The 18,915-nt window shown below is 32.7% G+C and overlaps 1 protein-coding gene across 8 annotated transcripts in view; it reads right to left on the reverse strand.

Moving 5' to 3' along the window:
- The window catches only part of SEMA3A (semaphorin 3A), a 437,330-nt gene that overhangs the window by 275,944 nt on the left and 142,471 nt on the right, over nt 1-18,915 (reverse strand). The window contains exon 6 of one of the 8 annotated variants that reach the window (XM_087821123.1): nt 7,422-7,528. The exons of the other annotated variants lie outside the window; for them this stretch is intronic. The gene's annotated coding sequence lies outside the window, so the exon portion shown is untranslated. The remainder of the gene's footprint in view (nt 1-7,421; nt 7,529-18,915) is intronic. 8 annotated transcript variants of the gene reach the window in all.

An 18,915-nucleotide genomic window follows, 5' to 3' on the forward strand; every position in this document is an offset into this window, starting at 1 on the left:
AAGTGGGGCAGTGAAGATATTGGCCATGTACATCAATTAATATCTGCGTATTGGCCTTCTGCCATTCCCCACTCCATGCCCTAAGTTTTGGATAAATGATGCTATCTGAAATTTACCCAACATCTATTCTTTCATTTACTTTTCCATTCAATAGATATTTATTGACAGTCTACATTGTACCAGGTAACAACATTAGTAGGTAATGGGGTCATAGCAGAGAAAAGGAGAGACGTAGCCTGGCTTCATGAAAATACTGTCTCTACCTAAATCTTCTCGTTTTATTAAAGGAAACATTCCTTTTATCCCTTACATCGCTCTCTTTTTTGAAGGCACCTGCTGGTTCCATAATCTGTATTTCTATGTTATTTTGTATGTATTTCACATAAAAATCATTTCCTTATAATATGGTCAGTATATATTGTATTAACTGTATGTTTTTCCACATATTTGTTGTTAAGTCTCTGATGGAATGACTTCATCATCAACATATCTTCTATTTAAAGCATAATTTCCAGCATCCAGTGGGTGCTTACTAAACCAATTTGTGAATGGATTATTTCACAAATGAAATGGTAAAAAAAAAAAATTAAACATCATTTTCACAATCTAATTTAATTTAAAAATTAATGATTACTTTAATTTGATTGTTATTGAGCACAATTCACTCCAGCCCTTCTTCTGTTATTACAAATATCTTATGTAGTGTTATACTTTATTAAAGTCATCAGATCTAGAAGCAAAGTTTGAGCCATACTTCATTATCTAATTAGGCTTTAAGCAATTTATTTATTCTTCCTTAATACTGGTCTCTTCACTAGTAAAATGGATTTTTAATTACCAAGTTTATGTTGAAAAGACTGAATGATTCAATTCATGAGATAGTGCGCAGTTTATAGTGGTCCCTCAATAAATAAGAAATCTAACAAGTTTTAGTCATTTTATTTCCTTTTTAGTAACTGAATGTAAAATGATATTCTTCCATTGCTTAAGAGTCAGTGGTTATTTGGAAATGATGATAAAGTCTTAAAAAAAAAGTAAAAACAAGGACTTTTTAATTCTTTATTTTTTCTTCTCTCTCCCATTTAAGTCCAAAAGTCATAGAATGATTAGTAAAATATTAAAATTGATCTAGCCCAGGCAGGGCACTTCGTTGGCTTGAGCATTGTCCTGATACTCCAAGGTTGTGGGTTCAATCCCTGATCAAGGCACATATAAGAAAAAACAAATGAATGCATAAATAAGTGGAACAACAAACCAATGTTTCTTTCTCTCTCTCTCTTTTCCTCTCTCTTTAAAATCAACAACAAAAAAATTAAAATTGATCTATCCTATAGATCCTATAGGCATTAAAAGAATAATAAAAATACTATAAGCAACTTTATGCATACAAATTTTATAACCTAGGTGAAATGGGCCAATTCCTTGAAGGACACAATTTGCCAAAGCTAATATAAGAAAAAAAAGGACAATGTGAATAGGATCATATCAAATAAATAATCAGTAATTAATAAACTTCCAAAACAGAAGGGCCTAGGCCCAGGTGGATTCGTTCATGAATTCTACCAAACATTTAAGAAAGAATATATACCAATTTTCTATAATATTTTTCATAGGAGAGAAGCAGAGGGAATATTTACTAATTTATTCTATGAGGTCAGCATTTCCCTAATACAAAAACATTGCAAGAAAAGAAAACTATAAACCAATAGTTCTCATGAACTGAGATGCAAAAATCCTCAACAATTTATTAACAAATCAAATCCAACAATATATAAAATAAATTAGATGCCACGATCAAGTGAGATTTACCCCAGATATGCAAGGCTGGTTGAATATTTGAAAATCAATTAATGTCATTTATCACATCAACAGGCTAAAGAAGAAAAATAACCTGATCTTTTCAGTACACTCAAAAAAACCATCGACAAACTCCAATATCCATTCATGATGAAAGTCTCAGTAAATTAGGAATAGGGGGAATCTTCCTCAACTTTATAAAGGTAATCTACCAAAGAAACCCACGGAAAACCCTAGAGCTAACATTGTACTTAATAGAGAATAGCACAAAGTTTTGCCTATGTAGAAAACCCAAAAGAATCAACAAAAATCTTCTGAAATAATTACGTTACTACGGCAAGGATGCAGCATGAGAGGTTAATTTACAAAAGTCACTCACATTCCTTTACACCAATGAACAAGTATAATTTGAAATTTAAACATAATACCATTTACTTAGATATAATTCTAACAAACCATGTACAAGATTTATATATGAAAAATTATAAAACTCTGATGAACAAAATGGAAGAACTAAATAAATGGAGAAATAGTCCATGTTTAAGTATAGGCAGACTCAATATTGTCAAGATGTCAGTTGATCTATAGATTCAATGCAACCTCATTCAAAATCTTAGAAAGTTACTTTATGCATATTGCAAAGCTGACTTTAAAGTTTAGAGGGAAAGGCAAAAGACCCAGAATAGCCAATACAATGTGGAAGGAGAACAACAAAGTTGGAGGTGTGGGACTGCCTAACTTCAGGACCCAACATAAACTTACAGTAATCAAACAGGTGTGGTATTGGTGAAGGGATAGACAAATGAATCAATGGAACAGAATAGATAGGCCAGAAATACCCTCCCCCATAGATAGAGTCAGCTGATCTTTGATGAATGGAGGAAATGCAATACAGTGGGGGAAATATAGTATTTTCAACAAATGACGCTGGAACAACTGGACATCTGCATGCAAAAAATGAATCTAGTTACAGATCTACACTTGTCACAAAACAACTCTAAATTGATCACAGATTTAAATGTAAAATACAAAGTATAAAACTCTTAAACAATAATATAGGAGAAAACCTAGATGACTTTAGGGATGATGATAAAACACCAAAGGCACAATCCATGCGAGTGATCTATGGACTTTGAGTGACTATGATGTTTCAATATAGGTTAATCAGTGTAATTAATGATCCACTCTTGTGGAGGATGTTGATAATGGAGAAGGCTATATATGTAGGGGCAGGGAATACAGGTGAAATCTTTCTACCTTTTCCTCAATTTTGCTGTGAATTTAAATTTCTCTAAAAAATAAAAAAATGGATCTCTTAGTACAAAGTCATGGTTTAATATATAGATATAAATATAGTTACAGATATATAGATTTAAAGCTGTGTGTGTGTGAGTGTGTGTGTGAGTGTGAATGAATATATCTTTTAGCTCTATTCACTGAAAGAGGCTCCGCATAATAAATGCCCAGTAATAAGAAGCATATCTAGGACTCCGATCTTGGTTTCTACATACTATTTTCCATTGAAAGGAACCAGGAGTCCTTGAAGAAATGTCTAATAGCTGGGGTACAGCAGAGAAAGTCCAAGATGATTCCAGAACATGTACTGTGCCAGAGAGAAATGAAGTATTCAAAGAATGATTGAATATATCAAAATAATAAAGGAGATTAGCTTAAATTTGGACAATTATAGTAATAGTTATAACACACTGAATAAAAATAGAATCCATTAAATCACATTAATATAAATAAATTCAGAGAAGACAAATCCCTTACAGAGAATGTCAACTAATAAATGCATTGGGATAAATGAAATTAGAAAATAATCATCAATAATCATCAAAGTAATAATATAGGAAGAAATATCAACAGTTCCTAAAACGAATGACATGGGATGAGTAACAGGATATTTATTTAATTTCAAAATATCTCCCTGCAAAATTCTTATTAATTTATCAATGTAAAACTAACTTTGTACCATCTAACCTTTTGTTATTGTTGATGAAATGTCTACAGAGAAATCATAAAATTGCACTGTTATTTTTTTTCTAATTTTAACAACTTAATAGAATATCACTTATTATTTGCCGTTTAATTTTTCTGTTAAAATTGAACAAATTTTCATCATACATCATTTTAGGTATATGATCTTTCAAACAGAATATCATAGAATTTCATTTTTTTACCCTAAATGAGAGACTGTATATTTTAAGAGGGAATTTTCTCACTTTACTTTATAGCTGATATATTTCTTTGTTGTTTTTTCTTTAATCACATGCATCCTTGGCATCTGTTTTATTTTTGTTACATGGATTATGCTCAACTTGATTTTAAATTTACTGATATGTAAGATATATGCCATATTTAAAATTTGCCAGTGATTACTCTTAACTTTTTCAGAAGTATTTTTTTAAACCACTAACATTTTCTCTAATTGTTGAGAGTAAGTTTTATTTCTTGGACCATATAGCAATTATGATATAAGATTATATTCTCATTGCTTCTTACATGTCCATTACTGTAAGAGTTGGATTGAGGAGGGCAAGATTGGTGTAGTTATCCATAGAAGTCTGTAGTGCTAAAAGAAAAGGCCATCCCTAGGGTGACCACTTGAAGAAAAGAGGGGGCAGCCTGAGGAGCCTGATGCACACGATTCATCGCTAGTCCCAGGAAGTCAGATGGCAGCTGTGTGAAAGCTAGCCAAGATCTGGTTTGTTGACAGTTACGTCACATCACACATGAGCTCTACTTGCATAGGGTTGGATGGGATTGACCTACTCTCTATCCAAGAAAAGAGGGAAAAACAGTTTAGGATAATCAACAGAAGTCTGTATTTCTTTTATTCAAACTCTATTTTTATCAATTTGTTCAAACTCAAAATCCTTACCAATTTCTCATAAGTTTTGATATTAAATAATGTAATGTGGTATGTAAAAGACCAGACTTTGTAGCTCCACTTTCTAGGTCCAAATTCCTACTCTTGTTCACTAGCTATGCAACCTCCAGTATTTTGCTTAAATGGAGAATATTTATGCATAATAAGAAAATATTTGCAAAGATAAACTGAGTCAATACTTATGTCTATGCTGGGCTGACATGGTAAGAACTCAATAAACATCCACTATTATTATGATAATGCTTTACAATAGTGTTGAACCATTTTCTTTTTCTTTTGTATCTCTATGGATATTTAAAAGAACACAGAGGTTGTCATTTAGCTGCTACCCAAAAGCTATATTGAAGTGAAATTTCTTGATTATCCATTTTAAATGATCTTTTTCATAACATTCAAAATCATCTAGACCCCTGGCTGCCCCAACCTGGCATTGCCAAAGGTGACACATAGAGACACCCCTAATCATGCCCCCATCAGCTCATCATCATTTTTTTGGGAATAAATCCACCACTTTCAATGAACTCCACAGTAAACTCATATTTTTAACCCATTACTGGACTCTCAAAGCTGATTTATAATTCTTTTATGCTTCCCTAATTTCCTAGTGGACCCCTTGCTGCATTTCTTTTTGTGGTTGTTGTAAGATACTTACAGTCTCCTTAAACTTGCCACACCATTTCTCAAACCTCCAGAAGAGCTCCCCACAAAAAACTTTTCAAATAGACTCATTTTTATGTTTGTGATTAAACTGATGTTATCCATTATAATCATCTTCATGATCTTATTTCTCATCCTCACAAGTTCTTGAAATGTCATGCTCTCTCTTGACTTTCCCCATCTATTAACACACACAATTAAGTCTTCCCGTCCCAAAACATCTGTCATCTTCCCATCCCTAAAGTTTGGAAATGTCTTCTCTCATTTTTTTTCTGCAGCTTTCTCAACTCATTAGATAACTATAAACCAGTGTTTCCGAAAGGAAAAGTGTTTTTATTTCTATATAGTAATAGTTGCTCTCTATCTCTTTTAAAAAACAAAATAAATTACCAAAATAAAATAAATCTTGGAAATAGCAAATAAAATTATGTAAATAAAATAGTAAAATTGTGTAATTAATTTAATAGGTTAATACAAATTGCTGATCTTCAAAAATTGTGTGTATGGGGGGGTCATGGATTGGATTACAGTGGGTAGCTTGGCTTCTAAACCTAGTTGAATACTAAATCTTTGTTCTCAGGACACTCAAGATTACAAGTGTCAGCATTCCAGGAAACATATGCTGATTTCCACGTTACATGCAAATACAAATCCGTGCATGAATTAAACTGTGTATTGGTATTTTAAATGAATGTATCAAATGAAATCTGGTCAAAACTGTTCATTTTTCTGTCTTAACTATTACTTTTAATATTATGTGCCATCCTTCTGTGCTTAAAATCCCATAAAATGCTTAAAATAATTTTAATTCCTTCTTAGTGCTCTAATGCACTAACTGAAAGGTAGAGAGGGCCCAAAGAAAGGTGATATTAATGAAAATATAATTACAGGAAAATTATAACATTTTAGAGGAGAATATAGAAAATTTGGTCGATGACGGGATATGACAGAAGACTATATTCCAAAGTGTGAGAGTAAATTAATACAAAAGTGAGTACAAAATATTTAAATGAAATGTATGATTAATATCACCTGTAAAAATAAGCATTATTTCCTTTTTCAAATCCAGATATTTGTACTATGCAAGGAAATCAGATAATTGAGTTACAGTAAAGTCTACATTTAGGTGTAATTTGAATGCTATGTGTATCTGGCTTTGAGCAGGTGTTTGCTCTAAAGTGCTGGCTGACAATGATTATTAGGAAAAGCATAGGGGCCATCTACTAAGAAAATATTTAACCTGGATCTTCTGATTGTTAAAGACTAGTTTCTCCTTTCATACTCTAAGTATATTTTCCCTGGTTTCAAATATTACGTTTCAGGGAAAGTCTGAAAAATAGTCTTTTATTTTTTCTTTAATATTCTGCATTTTTATTCTTTTTAAAATGTTTTAATTTATCTTTATTGTTGAAAGTATTACAAATGTCCCCTTTTTCCCCTCATTGATCCCCTCCACCTACACCCTCCTTCACCATACTATTGCCTGTGTTCCTGGGTTATGCATATATGCATATAAATTGGGTGGTTAATCTCTCCCCACCTGCCCCCTGACTTTCCTCTGAGATTCATCAGTCTGTTCCATGTTTCTATGTCTCTGGATCTATTTTGTTCATCAGTTTATTTTGTTCATTAGATTCCACATATGAGTGAGATCATGTGGTGCTTGTCTTTCTTTGGCTTATTTCACTTAGCATAATACTCTCCAGTTCTCTCTATGCTGTCTCAAAGGGTAAGAAATCCTTCTTTTTTACAGCTGCATAGTATTCCATGGTGTAAATGTCCCACAGCTTTTTTATCCACTCATCTACTGATGGACACTTGGGCTGTTCCCAGATCTTAGCTACTGTAAATTGCTCTGCTGCTATGAACATAGGGGTGCATAAGTTCTTTTTGATTGGTGTTTTGGGTTTCTTAGGATATTACAGCAGCCCCTTTAACATTTCTTGCAATGCTGGTTTGGTGGTGATAAAATCTTTTTGCCTTTTTTTGTCTGGGAAGCTCTTCATTTCATTATTCTGAATGATAGTGTTGCTGGATAGAGTATTCTCGGATTCAGATCCTTGCTTTTCATTACCTCAAATACTTTAAGCCATTCCTTTCTGGCCTGTAGAGTTTCTGATGAGAAATCATCTGACAGCCTTATGGGAGCTCCTTTGTAGGTAATAGGTTGTCTCTGAAATACTGAAACACAGACAAAATAACAGACACAGCACTAAATCTATCCTTGTTGACAATATCACCACCTGAGATAATTGGACTTAACCTACAAAATTTTGAGGTGAGGCAGATAATGCTAGGTACATGACTAACCTTAAAATGGTAAAATGCTTAATTTCCTCGCACTTATATAAAATTAAAACAACTCTTGACCTTTTAACCTGAGTGTCCTATTCTGGAGGCTATTGAGCAATTCAAACAGAATGGGGGCTCCCCTTAAAACATTGTGTCCTATGAATGGAATGGCTTTTTCAAAGTTATTAAAAACAAAGGTCATGAGGAAGGAGAGTGTGTTTATTTTTTAATCTCACTATCAAAACTCTTTTTCAATTTTCTAAATGATGTTTCTTTTTTGATTGATGGGCCTATTAAGTTTCTGAGAATAAAAGCCAAACAAACAAATACAGAGGTTTTCTTTAGGCACTAAAATTCAAGACCTATTTTACACAGTGGGATCACCAAACATCCAGGAAAGCTTTTGCCAATGTTTGTGTTTCCTTGCAATTAGATGAAAATCAAAGCCATGTGGACACCGACAGGCAAACAGAAGGTCTCAATGTGTTTTTGGTGGGGCACATGCTGCTATTCTCTTGTACTCTTTTATGTTCTGACAATGTAACCAAACTTTATTTTATTTTATTATTTGTGTTGTGGTGGTCCTAAATTCTTTTCTCCCATTTTATATATTGTTATCTACAGTTCCCAGGTAGTTTCGAAGAAGAAAATCAAATTTCCCTCTGTAATGAGTCTGTTTCCTTTACTGTTTAAGTATAGAAGACAAATATAGCAGGTGCCTGAAAAACTGTGGGAAGACATTAAACAAACAGCAAATCTAAAGAATTCTGACTTTTGCTCTACTAAAGGCTTTTTCAGGAAATGAAAGCAATACAGATATAACAGAGGCACCTAAGAACCAAATGTGCTGCATATACATACACACATTCACACGCACAATTGAGCTCCTAAAATATGTGCTTATGGCAAGAGCAAGTAATAAACCTAATTCATTTAATAGGAAAGTTATATTTCTTTTCAACTAAATATTAAGATATAAAGGGTGGTGATGCCAACAATTTTAAGTGGCTCATATGATTGCTAGCATAAAAATCTTTATTTTTTTATTTTCTGAGAATTGCAATAAATGTTTTGTTGTTTTCCTTTAATTGTCAAGATAGTCTCATAAAAGAAGGTGCATATAAAAGAATATTTTCTTTGGTATCAGACAACTTGTTGGGAAGGTAAAAAGATAGCTATTTACATTATCAAAAGCATAGCCCTCGATAAATATGCATAAATTATAATAATTCTAATTCAGTTGAATATCTTGGCATGTTAAACTTGGTTAAAAAAATTTAATTCACCTTTTCCCCCCAACTCAGCTGAAAAAAAAATGCAGAGCTGTGTATTTGTTATTTTAAGGGAGGAAAAAGGAAATAAATATCAGGTATCTCGATGTAGCAGTGGTGGCTCTGGTTTGACATTCATCCAAATCAAACTCTTTTATTCACATCTTGAAGTCTCATTGAATTCAGTGCCGGGCAGGGAAGGAATGTGGGACAGATAGAGAGGGTTGCAGATAAAGGAAGGACTGGGCTTAGAATTTCATTTTGATATGTAATGCCTTTCATTAAAAAAAAATAATCATTCAAGAAATTCAGAAAGAGTTTTATCTAAAATAATAGACTGGTTAAAGAATAAATAGTAAATATGCATCTCTAGGAGAGAGAAAAGGGTATTCTAAACTCTCTAATTTACTACCTTTAGCTTGATGGGATTCTCATTTTATGAGATAACGATAGCTAACGTTTCTTGCAAAAATAGTGCTTTAACCCATCTGTCCTCAGAATAGCTCTGTGATACAGAAACTATTGTTTTTTCCTCATTTTATACAAACAGGGCTTGGAGAATTTGAACAAAGTTTATTAAACTAGCAGCTAGAATTTAAATAATCAGAATTCAATATTGAGCAACTTTTGAACCTCATCCCCATGCTCCCCCTGTCCCAGAGCTCTTATTCCTAATGCTATGTTCTACTGTTTTAGGTTCCTCACTGTTTTGTATGTTTTGACTTTTTAAATGCAAGGAGCTACATTTGTGTCATTTAAGATTAAAATAATAATATATTTTTAAGAATCTTAATATTTGATGCCATTCATGTCATCAGTAATCTATATTTAATATTTAAAATAATTTACATGTAGTATGCATACTTATGCAATTTTTGGAAAATATATTTATTTTCTATAACACACATACTAGAAGAAAGAAGTTTCTTATGTATTTAACTTAGAACATACTGAAATTAATGGGATAATTTCATTAAAAAATGACTGACCTCAGCCAGGCTGGTGCGGATCACTTGTTTGAGTGTCATACCATGCACCAAGAGGTCCCCGGATTCCTGGTCAGGGCACATGGCCGGGTTTTGGGCCTGACCTCCCGTATGGGGCAAGCAAGAAGCAGCTAATTAATGTTACTCTCTCTCATCAATTTTTCTCTCTCTCTCCTTCTCTCTTCCTCTCTCTCTAAAAAAAACCAATAAAGACATTAAAAAAAAAAAAAGACTGACCCCAACTACGTAGGTATCATCTTACGTCCTGCTCATCTCAGTTATCCCCAATCAAGTTTTTTTTTATCTCTCAATGAAAATAAAACCTCAATAAAGTTTCTATTACCTAACTTTATTGTGAATAACTAAATTTTCCATGTTCTTTTAATTTTTCATTCCAAATCATCTGTCTAGAATCATAGCATTTTTAAAGCTGAAAAGTACCATATGTTTTGGTTTTCCTGTGCAACATCATCTCTTTTCTTTTATCATTCTCTTAATCCAAACTCTACTCATAAGATGTATTTTTAAAATCATTCTGCCAAATATATCACTTCAAAAGTATTCCTCTCCTACCAGGTCTCATTCCTTTATGTTCTTCTTTGCAATTTCCTAGCTAAATTGGCTTTTGAAACTCTTGACCTGCTTGTTGTATTTGTTGTTATTATTATTGTCTTTCTCTTAAGATGATATTACAGTTGAGTGGAATGTGAAGTATTTCTTTTCCATTTTTCCATAATTTCAAAAGCACATGTCTTCGAGAAGTCTTTCTATGAATGGATTTTGAGGAACTGCCAACTCCAGTCACCATTTTAACAGAAGTTCTTACTTTTTAAGTAATACAAATCTTCATCCAATTTACTAAATTTTTATAAGATTTTCTTAAATTTATATGAATCCTTATATATGTATTTCTACCTGGAAAAGTAGGCCAAAAGTAAAATTTCCAGAGTTTCTGGTTATGTGCATTAAATGGAGGCAAGTCAGGAAAAACTAGTACTCTGGTGTTCTGTCCTGTGTGCCATCATGAATCAACTACACAGAGTATTTCAAATGTTCATTGTCCACAACAGTTTCGTTGTACTATCTTCAGGCTCAGATTGTGTCTTTGTGTTGTGCTTTGAATAGAAAGTTATTATAAGACGGTGAGAGTGAGTTTTTAACTTGATTAATTACATCAAACTTATGACAATATATAAAAATGATAATAACGGATCAATGCTGGGTTTAGAAAAATAGAAATGAAAGTTACTTTCTGCATTCCAGTATCTTTGAGAATCATCACCCCCTCCACACACAAGCACAGAGTGGAGTCTGATTTTCTTGTGATTCAAGCAATGATGCTTCCATCTTTTCAATCTTGATCATTTAAAAAATGTAATATTACAAAATGTTTATGTTATTTATATAATTTTAAGTAATTTAAGCTAAATTTTACTTTAAAATTATTTATTTTTTTGAATCATAGATCAGTTGACCCAATATACCCAATAAATAGTGCCTATGATGTAAAATTTTTCATTTAAAAACAGGACATAAGAGACTGTGCAACCCATTAATTTTATAAATGAAAATAATAAGGTCACACAATATTAAAAAATACACTTGTGTCCCTGGCTAACCCAGAATTCAAGGATCTCTTCTCTGAACTCAGTACTACTGGAAGAAGGGTTACCTTTGTGATAACTTCAAGACAGCTCATTTTTAGATTGTTCTATAAACCAAAAAGTTATTCTTCTTATTTATCTAATCTGTGTGTAAGGAGCCAGAGTATTCTGAGTTCTCCCCAGGTGGATTAGCACAACCAAAGCCTCACCCTTCTTCAGGTGATGGCCTTTCAATTCCTTCTTTTTCCTAATGGTCTCAGTGAGTTTTGCTTTTCTTTTTCTGAATGGCATGGTGCGTCTCCTCACCTCCGTAACAGGTCTCTTTTGAATAAAGCGCTTTTTAAAAGTGAATTACCTGTTTGAAATCTGAACATATTTTTTTGAAAGTATTAAACGGGACTTTCACCATCCTTGTTACATAAACTAAACTTCTTCAAGTTAGTATGTTATTTCTACTAAGAGTATTTCATTTAGATAATAACATCTAACTGTGATTTAGATAAATGTCTCTTCTTGGAAAGATTTTACATGAGTAGATAGAGGAATAATTTGGGATAAGAAACACTTTTCTTTGCCCTCAAAATCTAAAGAGTATTGTTTGGCTAATTTTTATATTGTATTCCTTTTACCTAGAACAGGTCAGGCAGCAGGATTAAGTTGTGATATTGCTGATAAACTTGGTTATTTCCCATAAACACTTCATCTATCTTAAATAAAGGAAAAAAATAAAGACTTGAAAGAATTTAACCATGTTATTTATCATTCAGACTTGTGCCAAGGAATTAATCATCAATTATTTTCAATGAATTCCTTTCTTTGTGTTGCATTACCCCAGAATGTTGTTCATACCATCTCATTATACATCATATCAAATTTAAGGGGTTATGAAATAAAATTTTTCAGATAAATATTACCAATATTCATTCCTCTGTAGAAAAGTATAAAGCATATTGAATTAATTTAGACCATCTAGGTTTGAATTTCAAATTATTTTATCTGCTCTTAATATCTTATTCATTGTTTCTGCACATATTTGCAAGCAACAGTAAAGAAACCTATGGAACATAAGAATCTAAGGGTTATTAGTAGAGTATTTCAAATTTAAAATTTTTTGTAAATTCATTTGACCAATTTTTTTTTTTTAATTCTTCATGCCAACTGATTTGCTAGGCCTATAAGAATAGCTAAAAATGTAAATAATTAGTTAATACTATCCCTTAAATTTTAATATGAAACCATAATCTTTAAAACAGTGAATATTTACAACTTGGAATTTATATTCCCATGTTCTGTCAAGTTACAAAGGCAGGTAGTCTTACGTTATAAAATTTTAAACATCTTAAGTGTGACCCTGGTATTAATAGAGGATAATTTCCTTCTCGTAAACTGTTTAGTCTTTATTTGTTTCCAGGCTGACATTACTGACATCTGACACTATTCATTCTTCAGTTTAAAAGTGTAAAGCTTCTTAGGAAGTAAAGCCTCTCGTCCGTTTTAATTTCCTAAAGAGTTTACTCCTTTGGGCAAAATAATCGTGTGGAGCACCTGTGGTGCAAGAGCCCAAGAAATATCCAGCCAAAGGCAGCCGCAGCTGTGCTGTAATCACTGAAGTGTGCCCAGCGCATAATGGCACATTAGGTAGGCATTGAGCTCTGCCAGTTTATGAGGTCTCTTACAGAATTAGGCAGACTTTTTCACTGAAACCCATGGAGCAGAAATTGCTACTTCTAAGCTAATTCATTTTCAAATTACCATCCGATTGTGACTGATGACCTCACTACAAATCCGCTTATCTACCTCCAACCACTCAACAAGCAAAGGAGAATCAATCGTCATTTCCCTTTATTTTCAACTCTTTACAAAGAACTTGTCTTGCCATTCTGAGTCACCTTTGAGTGCCACTGCAGCTGTGGAGATAAGCATGATAAATATTAAATGCTGCCTAGTTTCCGGTGCTTAATTTAAAGGTAAGATGGGAAGGGAGAATATGTGCTTACTGTGATACAAGGTTTTAACTAAGATTTGATTTTAAAATTGCTGCTATAAATTATGGCTAATTTAATTGATCTATTTAAAATAATTTATTCAGACTGAAGTATACTGAATGGCTGATCAAAAAAATTATTGCAACTGTAATATGCAGCGATTCCTTTGAGAAAACCTTGGGTCCACTTTAATCATCTGAATAAATAAATCTTAAAATATTTAAGAGAAAACCTGTACTGGGAAAAATGAAGGCAATGCTCAATAGTTTATTTAACTGAAGGCAGTATCATGTAAAAACGTGTAGGAAGTATTAAACACACAAATTAGAATCAACCAAAACCTATTCCTAATTTCTCCTCAAGAAACTTTATCACAGAAGGTAACCAGTAGTGACTTTATGGTCCACAGGGTTTGGTAATTGCAAGAATGTGTCAATAAAAGTGTAAAAAAGTGATACTGACTTGCATTTCTTTCTCTTAGAAAATTATAATTTGCTGTAACATTCAAAGGCTCTTTGATATATTTTAAAAGTCAATGCTTAGTGCATATTTTATAAGTTATTTATATTGTAAAAAATAAAAATATCTTTCCTGGTTCCCTGAAAGGTTTTCATGTGGACCCACTAGTAGAAACCTAATTGGTAAATATATTAATGTACATATGGGAATATTCATTTATGTATTTCTTGAGGCACACAATATACAAGTAGCAATTTGAAAACAGTTCTAGCAAAATTGTGGAATGTCTGTTTATGAATGGATTGGACAAAGCAGTAGTTACCCAAATCTCAGCCTTGGCAGGGTGATGGATGAGGCAGAGAAATAATTATTTCCATGTCTATAATTAAAGCACATATTTTTGAATGTTCCCATCTCGAATGTAATCAGAATTCAAACATCTGGCCCAGTTATTGCTGTGAAGCCTCATCTTAGCTGGTTTACTTGTGGTACCCTGGCAATGGACTGACATCATTACCAATTCAGAGCCGGGCTAGCAGCTCTTCGGTTTCTTGAAAGAAAATCTCAGGGGAGTTAGAGTTGCTTTCTCCCAGTTGCCTTGTGACTTATATAAGTCGATCATGGCTTCCTTGTGAACATTAATCAATAGTATTTCTTATATTTGGTGCATGAACTAGAGTAAGCAATTTATAAAGTGTGACAATAATACCTATTCCAACCTATCTACCAAGTAGGTGGGATGAAAGGTAACAAATTAATTAACAGATTAAAAAAACACAAAATAAATATATTTTGGTTTAAAATATCTTAATTTTACAAGTAATATTATCAACTTGATTACCTATATGAATGGAGGAGGAATAGCCACTGGTCTATAAATTACAAACAATTAGTCATCTAAAAATTATTTCAAGTACATTCATCTCATTTTCTAGAATATGTACATTATTTATTATAATTAATATTTTCAAACATAATATGTGTTTACCTCAACTAGTGAAAATATAAGAAGCTACATAAGGGAAAATATTTAAATTAAACTCCCTATATTAAACCCTTTCCTCATGCCTTAGGTTTCTAAGGTCAACAGCAGCTTCTTCCACATCTTTCTTCTCATCATGAAAACATATATGCACATATATAATATAAATGGAATTTTATATTACCTGTTAACAAACAGTATCACAATATAAATGTTGTTTAGCAAAATGTGTTTTTCATGAAACATACATCATAAATAAACCTCTAGTTGAATGCCTAGATGATCCGCTCTGTTAGTTAACATGTCATATTCAATAGTATGGATAAAAACCACAGTGAACATTTGGATACTCATGGTGGCCAGGTATTTACTTGTCATTTTTTATTTGTCTCAGTTGTTTATTAGTTGTTATTTTATTAAAATATATGCATTTTTATTTTAGTAGATATTTCTTGATTAGTTTTCATGAATTCATGGCCATTTGGATTCCCTCCAGCAAGGAGTGTGCACACTTCTGGGCACCCTAGAAAACACCAACCAACTTTTGTCTTTTTGACTTTTACCAAGCTGTTGGAAGAAAAATGGTGTCTCATTACTGCTCTGGTTGGCAGTTCCCTACTAGTAAGTTTTAATGTCCTTTCAAAGGTGTGCTGCACATTACAGCTTGGTTTGCTGTAATTCCCTATTCATGTGCTGTGGCCAGTTTTATATTAGTTAGTTTATATTTATCATCAAAATTAAAGAAATTTAATTCCTATGGTCTTCTCATGGGAGTTATATGAAGGCTAAGTAAAGACAGAGAAGTGGGCACATTGCCATCTTACTACTTAATATAGGTTATTAAAAATTTTACTCTATTGCTCCCATAATGACATTCTTTTGATCATATGGACACTTATTTTTAATTCTATTTTATCAATATTTTATCATAATACCTGGTATACTCTACATAAACCAGAAGTTAATGATAAGTTCTTAAAATGGTAAGAAAAGTACATCTTCAATTAAACTGCCAGATATTGAGGGAAGGAATCACATCTCATATTCATGCATCCCCAACAGAAAGCTTTTGAAAAAATACCCCTGAATGAATTGGTTCCTCAACCTTTTTTCTAGCTTTACTGAGGTATAATTAACATAAAACATTGTGTAAGTTTAAGGTGTACAACCTAATGACTTGATATGTATGTAGTATTCCGAAATGATGACCACAATAAAGTTAGTTGACACATCCATCACCTCACATAATTACCATTTGTATGTCTCTGTGATGAGAATATTTAAGATCTATTTATTCACTTAGCAACTTTCTAGTATACGATATGGTATTGTTAACTGAAGTCAGCATGCTGAACATTATTAGATCCCCAGAACTTACTCATCTTGTAACTGAAAGTTTGGGCCCTGTAACCAAAATCTCCCTATTTTCTCAACCCCCAGCCCATGGTTTGAAAGAACATATTTGCCAGTGATAATCTGATAAGGGGTTAATTTCCAAAGTATGCTAAGAACTCATACAACAAGAGGGAGATAAACATTTCAATTAAAAAATAAGGAAAGGACGTGAATAGACACTTCTCCCAAGAGGACATACAGATGGCCAAGAGACATATGAAAAAATGCTCAAGGTCACTAATCATCAGAGAGATGCAAATTAAAACCACAATGAGGTATCACTTCACACCTATCAGAATGGCTCCATCAACAAATCAACAAACAAGTGTTGGCGAGGGTGTGGAGAAAGGGGAACCCTAGTACACTGCTGGTGGGAATGCAGACTGGTGCAGCCACTATGGAAAACAGTATGGAGGTCCCTTAAAACTTAAAAATAGAACTGTCATTTCACCCAGTGATCCCACTTCTAAGAATATATCCTAAGAAACCAGAAACACCAATCAGAAAGAATATATGCACCCCTATGTTCATAGCAGCACTATTTACAATAGCTAAGATCTGGAAACAGCCCAAGTGCCCATCAGTAGATGAGTGGATAAAAAAGCTGTGGGACATTTACACCATGGAATACTATGTAGCTGTAAAAAAGAAGGATCTCTTACCCTTTGGGACAGTATGGATGGATCTGGAGAGTGTTGTGCTAAATGAAATAAGCCAGTCTGAGAAAGAAAAATATCACATGATCTCACTTATACGTGGAATCCAGGGAACAAAATAAATTGACGAACAAGATAAGAGCACAGACATGGAAACATGAAACAGATTGACAGATCTCAGAGGGAAGGTGGGAAGAAGGGTGGGAAGAGATTGACTAAAGAACTTGTAAGCATGTATGCACAGCCCATGGACACAGACAATAGACAGGTGAAAAGCTGGTGAGGGAAGGGAGATGGGGTAAGGAGGGTAAAGGGGAGAAAAGGGAGGACATCTGTAATACTGTCAACAATAAAATAAATTTAAAAAAGGAAAAAAAAGGCAATGATGGCAAAGACATTGAAAACAAGTCTATGGATGATTTTGACCTCATAAATTTGAAAGTATTTAATTAATATCTGGAAATTCACTTTGTGAACTATGCCTTCTTTATTGATGCCCTATGAGGCAATTGTAATTGGAAAATCAGGTTTTTATTTGCTAAAAAAAAAAGCATACCTTTAATATTTGTGTGCATGATGTGCTAATAAAAAAATGGCATCCAGGAAATTAGTATTGTGGAAAGCTAAAAATTAATCTACCTCAATAAGGAATACATATGTATTATATGTTTGTATGTATGTACATATGTATATGTATGTATTAGAGAACAGGCAATATAAAAGTCATATTTTGAAATCTTTATTGCTCTACCAATACTAAAGGTATAAGATATATCCCAGTAAAATTTTTAAAATCTTTACTGACTTGATGTTAAATTTAACAGTTTCAAAGTACATCCCAAATCAGTGAATTTTCACCTTAGGTGATAAATGTTTTGCATATGTAAATGATGTTTGCATATAGCAATTATAATATAGTTTTCATTAAAAATCTTTTTTACTTGATACTAAATATAAAAAAGAGATAAAAATGCATTTGTTCACATTAAATAGGAATAATTAATTCAATCCAAGTGACCCAGTAAAACTAGGAACTCTTTAGTTTTACTGAAATCAAAATAAAATTGTTAAAAAATTTTTTCCACTTAAAGGACCATAAAAGAAAAATATATATTTTAATTTTTTTCCTTACCAATCCCATAGTCTAATCTTAGATGTTTAAGTATATGTTTTTTTAAAATATTTTTTAAAAATTTATCTTTATTGTTGAAAGTATTAAAGATGTCCCCTCCCCCCTCATTAATCCCCTCCACCCCTTCTTCAATCCAGCTCCAGGCCTTCCCTATTCTATTGTCTGTGTCCACAGTCCCCCACCTCTGCCTTCCCTCTGAGATTCCTCAGTCTGTTCCATGCCTCTGTGTCTCTGGATCTACTTTGCTCATCAGTTTATTTTATACTTAATGTGATGATATGGTTGTGTTTACATCTACCATCTGGCTTTTTGTTTTATATTCGATTATAAGTATATTTTTTCTGTCTTCTGCTGGATTGAATATTATAGGGTGCTTCTTAATTCCTTTTTTGTTTATTAGTTTAACTCTTTTTTGAAAATAGCAGTTGCTTTAGGATTTATAGTATACATATAATATACATCTTTAACTTAACACAGTCTGTCTTTAATATTTACCACTTCACATATAGTATAAGAAACTTACAACAGTATTCTCCCATTCCCCCCTCTCCGCCTTTGCACTACTATTTTAATGTATTGGACTTCTATTATATTATAAACTCCACAACACATGGTTAATATTTTTGCTCTGAAGAGTCAATTATCTTTTAGAGAGATTTTAAAAATAAGAAAAAAAAAATTACATATATCTCCACTTATTTTCCCTTTTTGATGATCCTCATTTCTTTGTATAGGTCCAGATATCTATCTGGCAGCACAATTTACAATAGCTAAGATCTGGAAACAGCCCAAGTGTCCATCAGTAG

This window comes from Miniopterus natalensis, chromosome 10, assembly GCF_054644295.1.
Source record: "Miniopterus natalensis isolate mMinNat1 chromosome 10, mMinNat1.hap1, whole genome shotgun sequence".
NCBI classification, from domain to species: domain Eukaryota; kingdom Metazoa; phylum Chordata; class Mammalia; order Chiroptera; family Miniopteridae; genus Miniopterus; species Miniopterus natalensis.